This window comes from Colobus angolensis, unplaced genomic scaffold, assembly GCF_000951035.1.
Source record: "Colobus angolensis palliatus isolate OR3802 unplaced genomic scaffold, Cang.pa_1.0 Scaffold44, whole genome shotgun sequence".
Lineage (NCBI taxonomy): Eukaryota > Metazoa > Chordata > Mammalia > Primates > Cercopithecidae > Colobus > Colobus angolensis.
Genome location: NW_012117821.1, coordinates 838,291 through 844,679, shown reverse-complemented (window position 1 = coordinate 844,679; position 6,389 = coordinate 838,291).

Genomic DNA, 6,389 nt, shown 5'->3' with positions numbered 1-6,389 from the left:
TGGGGGGCGGGGAATAGGGTGGGGGGAGATGAATTCCTTTCTGTGTGAGATCCAAGAAGACCTCTTGGGGTGCCCAATCAGGACTCCCTTTTCTGGTAGCATATTTGGTGTCATGTTTGTGCATTTTTGTGCTTTTTCTTGGTGATTTCACTGTTCATAATGGCCTCTCAGCATAGTGCAGAAATGCAAGGAGGCTGAAATGCACCTTACAGAGAAAATATACGTTGGACAAGCTTCATTCGTGCAAGAGTTAGTGCTGTTGGCCATGAGTTCAATGTTAGTGACACGATACATATTAAATAAGGTGTCCTTAAACAAAAATACACATAAAAGAAGGTTTTATTAATATATTGACCATTTGACAAAAACGTGACCAGAAGCTTGCAGGAACGTAACTTTGCATTTCCCTTAGGAGCAATAGTTTAGCATATTCACTAATTCAGTGTTTGCAGCAACTTTATACCACGTAGCTGCCATGGATAGTGATAATCAAACGTGTTTGTTGAGGATTTTTGCAGTTGTGTTCAACAAAGTTTCGTAGTTTTCTTTTTCAGTCCTGGTTTCTGTATGGGGATAATTCTGGGCTTATAAAATGAGTCTGGGAAGTTGTCCGTCCTTTTTTTTTTTTTTGAGATGGAGTCTTGCTCTGTCCCCCAGACTAGAGTGCAATGGCGTGGTGTTGGTTCACTGCAACCTCTGCCTCCTGGGTTCAAGCGATTCTCCTGCCTCAGCCTCCTGACTAGCTGGGACTACAGGCACCTGCCACCATGCCTGGCTAATTTTTTGTATTTTCAGTAGAGATGGGGGTTTCACCATGTTGGCCAGGATGGTGTCGAACTCCTGACCTTGTGATCCGCCTGCCTCGGCCTCCCAAAGTGCTGGAATTACAGGCGTTAGCCACTGCGCCCAGCCTGTTGTCCTTGTTTTATTTTGTGGAAGGGATTTGAAGAATTTGTATTAAATTTCTTCTTTAAATATTTTGTGTAATTTGGTCATAAAACCATCTGAGTCAGTACTTTCTTGTTTAGAAAAGTTTTAAAGTACAAATTCAGTTTCTTTAACAGTTAATAGGATTGGTCAAGTTGTTTGTTTAATGAGTTTTGGTAGTTTGTGGCTTTCAAGGAATTGGTCTATTTCACCTAAGTTGCTAAATTTATGTGAATACAATTATTCCTAGTACTTCCTGGTTATCCTTTTAATGTCTGTAGGGTCTGTAGTGATAACCTTCCCATTCTTCATATTGGTAATTTTGTCCTCTCTCTCTCATCAGTGTTGCTACCTAGAGGTCTATCCATTTTATTCATCATTTCAAAGAACCAGCTTTTTGTTTCATAGTTTTTGCTTTTTGGTTTTTGAATTATTTTAATGCTGTGCTTACATGTATTTCCTTTCTTCTGCTTGATTTGAGTTTATATTTCTCCTCATCTGGTTTCTTAATGTAGAATTTTAGATTATTGACTTGAATCTTTCTTTTTTTCTAAACATTTGTGCTATAAATTTCCCTCTAAGTGCTGTTTAGCTATCTCTCTCAATTTTTGATACGCTGTATTTTCATTTTATTCAGATATATATATTTGGAAACAAAGTCTCACTCTGTTGCCCAGGCTGGAGTGCAGTGGCGCAATCTAGGCTCACTGCAACCTCCACCTCCTGGGTTCAGTTGTTTCTCCTGCCTCAGCCTCTGAGTAGCTCAGATTACAGGTGTGCACCACCACACCCAGCTAATTTTTTTGGTTTTTTTTTTTTGAGACGGAGTCTTGCTCTGTCACCCAGGCTGGAGTGCAGTGGCCGGATTTTTTTGTATTTTTAATAGAGATGGGGTTTCACCAGGTTGGTCTGGAACGCCTGACCTCAGGTGATCCGCCCACCTCAGCCTCCCAAAATGCTGGGATTACAGGTGTGAGCCACCGTGCCCAGCCAACTTTGATTGTTTTAAATTTGCTAAGGTTTTTTTGTTTTTGAACCACAGTCTGGTTGATCTTGGTGCTGCTCCATGTGCGTTTGAGAAGAATCTCGATGTTGCCGCTGGCGGGTGCAGTGTTCTCTAAGTGTGCTTGTGTCTAGCTGGTATTATATAAATACATGTCGGGATTTATATCTTGCTGATTGTCCATTAGTTCCATTACTGAGAAGAATGCTGGTGTCATCGTGAATGTGTTTACTTCTCCTTTCAATTCTGTCGCGTTTGGCTTCCAATATTTTAGTTTCACTTTTTAATTTTATTTTTTGAGACAGAGTCTTGCTACAGCTTCCCGAGTAGCTGGGATTACAGGCGCACACCACCACGCCTGGGTAATTTTTGTAGTTTTAGTAGAGATGGGGTTTCACCACGCTGGCGAGGCTGGTCTCGAATTCCTGATATCAAGTAATCCACCTGCCTCTGCCTTTCCAAGTACTGGGATTACAGGCGTGAGCCAACGCACCTAGCCCACTTATTCTTTTACTCTTTTTTTGTTATTCAGATGGGATAGTCTCTGCTGATCTGTCTTCATATTTACTGACTCTCCCCTTTGCCATCTCCATTCTGCTATTGAGTCTGCTCAATGAAGTTTGTTTGTTTTCTCAATTTTGGTTATTGTGTTTTTTGGTTCTAAAATTTTCATGTGGTTCTGTTTATTTGTTGAGACTCTTTTCTTCTTATTTTTTTTTTGAGACAGCATCTCACTCTGTAACCCAGGCTAGAGTGCAGTGGCAGGATCACGGCTCACTGCAGCTGTGAACTCCTGGGCTCAAACGATCCTCCCTCCTCAGCCTCCCAAGCTCAAGCAATCCTCCCTCCTTAGCCTCCCCAGGAGCTGGGACCACAGGCATGTGCCACCGTGCCTGGCTGATTTTTGTTTTTTTAGTAGAAATGGGGTTTCACCATGTTGCCCAAGCTTCTCTCAAACTTCTGTGCTCAAGTAATCCATCCGCCTCGGCCTCTCAATGTGCTAGGATTCCAGGCATGAGCCACCACGCCTGGCCTTTGCTGAGACTTTCTATTCTAACATTTTAAGTGCTGACGATGGCTCAGTTGGGCACTACTATAATAGCTACTTTAAAGTCTTCAGGCCAGGCATGGTGGCTCACACCTGTAATCCCCGCACTTTGGGAGGCCAAGGCAGGAGGATCACTTGAGGCCAGGAGTTCTGGACCAGCCTGGTCATTCCCAGAACCACCACTGGGGGGCATACGTGCAGCTAGACCACAGGGTGCCCCAAAATCTTGGAGAAAAACTGACCTTGGACCAACAGCCACTGAGGCTGAAACTAAAACAGCAACATTCACTGGAAGACTCCCAGTCTCATATTAAGTAAGATTCAAAATATTACAAACCAGGCCAGGCACGGTGGCTCATGCCTGTAACCCCAGCACTTGGGGAGGCCAAGGCACGTGGATCACCTGAGGTCAGGAGTTCGAGACCAGCCTGGTCAACATGGTGAAACCCCCGTCTCTACTAAAAATACGAAAAATTAGCCAAGCGTGGTGGCAGGCGTCTGTAATCCCAGATACTTGGGAGGCTGAAGCAGGAGAATTACTTGAACCCGGGAGGTGGAGGTTGCAATCAGATGAGACTGCACCACTGCACTCCAGCCTGGGCAACAGAAAGAGACTCTGTCTCAAAAAAAAAAAAAAAAATTATAAACCAGAATTTCATTTCTCCACACCCAAAGAACTGTGAGAAACCTGACCAGCAGGGAAGAGGCCATCAGCAGACACCGGGGTTGAGAAGACATTCAAATGAAAGACTGACCAAAGTTGTTTTTTAAAATTTTACTCACTGGCGCGATCTCGGCTCACTGCAAGCTCCGCCTCCCGGGTTTATGCCATTCTCCTGCCTCAGCCTCCAGAGTAGCTGGGACTACAGGTGCCCGCCACTTTGCCCGGCTAGTATTTTGTATTTTTTTGGTAGAGACGGGGTTTCACTGTGTTCACCAGGATGGTCTCGATCTCCTGACCTTGTGATCCGCCCGTCTCGGCCTCCCAAAGTGCTGGGATTACAGGCTTGACCCACCGCGCCTGGCCTGAAAATTTTTTTCTTGAGACAAGGTCTTGCTCTGTCACCCAGGCTGGAGTGCAGTGGCATAATCTTAACTCACTGTAGCCTTGAATTCTCGGGCTCAAGTGATCCTCCTGCCTCAGCGTCCCAAGTAGCTGACACCACAGGCATGCACCACCACCATGCCCCATTAATTTTTTTTTATTTTTTTGTAGAGACAGATTTTGGGGCACCCTCTGGTCTAGCCGCACGTATGCCCCCCAGTGGTGGTTCTGGGAATGACCAAGGTTGGCTACTCAAGTCAGTTGTCTGGGTTAGAGTGAGACACACACAGACACACTTCGCAGGCGCACCTGAGGGTTTGGGGGCGTTGGGGGTGGTTTTCGGGTACTTCTTAGCTCCCGGGCTCCCCAGACCTCCCTTCCCAGCCTTCAGGCCAGAAAGCAGGGGTAACAGAGCACACAGAGACATAGATTCCACAGCGGAAGGGGAGCTGACCCGCCTGCGGGCAGGCACCAGGACAGGGGCAGGGAGCCACGGGGGCCATCTTGCCCCTTTCAGTGTCAGGTTGTATGTCTGCTCTCTTCTGCCCCCACAGAGGCAATGCTAACAGCAGAGGTGTGACTGCCACAGCTCCCTCCACCACTGCGATGATGTCTCCATATTTATTCCTGCTCACGGGGGTTTTACCATACAGACAGGAGTCACACCTGTGATTCCTGCCCTTAGAAGCTCTCGCATCCCGGCAGGAAGTCCCCACACAACCCCCCAGACCACACCCCAGGTCTCAAGGGTGGTCGCTCTGCTGGGTGCACGTCCGGCCACGGGGCCGCCTGGGGGCTCCTTGGGGTTGTGTAGTGAGCGTGGATGTGCAGGCCTGGGCGTCTGCACTTGAGAGCAGGACTGGCTAGAGCAGGGCAGACAGGTTGCTGGGGCAGGCGGGGGCCTCCTCCCGTGCCGTTCCTGGGTAGCCACAAGAGTGCGTCCAGGCAGGTGGCAGGCGACACTCCATAACCATGCGAAGCGTGACCTGGTCACTTGGAACAGCTGGACCAGTTGCATCTTCCTCCTTAGCAATAAGCCTCATGAGCATCAGATCCTTCTGGGAAGGCCATCGTGCGATCAGGCCACACCCGGATTAGCAGGCACGGCACAGCGGGGCAGGAGACACCCTCAGAAAAGGTGCCGGGGGAGGGGCTGGGGCTGGACGGACTTGTGCACTCATCAGTCACAATACTTCAAGAGCTGTTACCAGATGACCTTCAAAAAAAGGCTGTAACAGGCCAAGGCAGGAGGATTGCTTGAGGCCAGGAGTTTGAGACTAGCCTGGGCAACACAGTGAGACCCTGTCTCTACAAAACATAAAAGAATTAGCCAGGCGTGGTGATGCCTGTAGTCCCAGCTACTCGGGAGGCTGAGCAGATGGGAGAATCGCTTAAGCCCAGGAGGTCAAGGCAGCAGTGAGCCCCAGCCCGGGTGACAGAGCAAAACCCCGTCTCAAATTAAAAAGGGGGTTACCTTGTCGCTTTCATTGGCCTTTCTATGATTCCTGATGGGATGAGGACTTTCTTCGTGGAATTACTGGCCAGTTTCCTGCTCTGTGAATGATCTCTCCACATCTCTGCTCACTTTCCCCTATTGGCTTTTGTCATTTTCTTTAGCAATATATAAAAGCACTTTAAATCTTAAGGACTTTAATCGCTCCCATGTATGGCAAATATTTCTTATTTCTTTCCCAACTATTTCTGGCTGCTGCTGCTATTTTTGTATTTCAAGGGAAGTGAGGGCAGGTGCAGCAAAGTACCCGAGGTTGCCCTGGTCACCAGCTCCCCGGCCTGGCCCAGCCTGCCTCTGTGTGGGGCCACCTCCTTCCCTGTTGGCACTTCTGCGTCTGCTCCTGGGGCTGCTGCCTTCGATGTCTCTTCCTCCTTTCATTTCCCCTGGTGGTTATGGCATGAGGAATGGAACCTCATGGACCATATATAATACCCCCCAGGCCTTACTCGCTCCAGCAGACCCTACGGACCGGACTGTGTGGGACAGGCCGGCGGCCACAGCAGCCACCAGATGGGCTGGGACTGCAGGGTCCCTGTTAGGGCAGGGACGGGGGAGTGTCTGGTGGTTCTGGGACTCTGAGCTCAGGTGACGGATGGATGTGCCTTTCCGGACTGCAGGTGACGGACGGACATGCCTTTGGAGCAGTGCAGTGTGTGGGCACGTGGCAACCTCGCGTGCTGTCCTACTTTGAGGAGCGCCACCCTTGAGGCCTGCATGGCAGCATCAGCAGATTCCAGGCAGTGGCGACTTGTCTCATCAACTCTGCAGAAAGGAGGCTCGGATCCCTCCATGCTTTCATGATATGTCACTTTCAAATAGTATGGGCCACGGAATAACAGAAAGTCTACAGGCA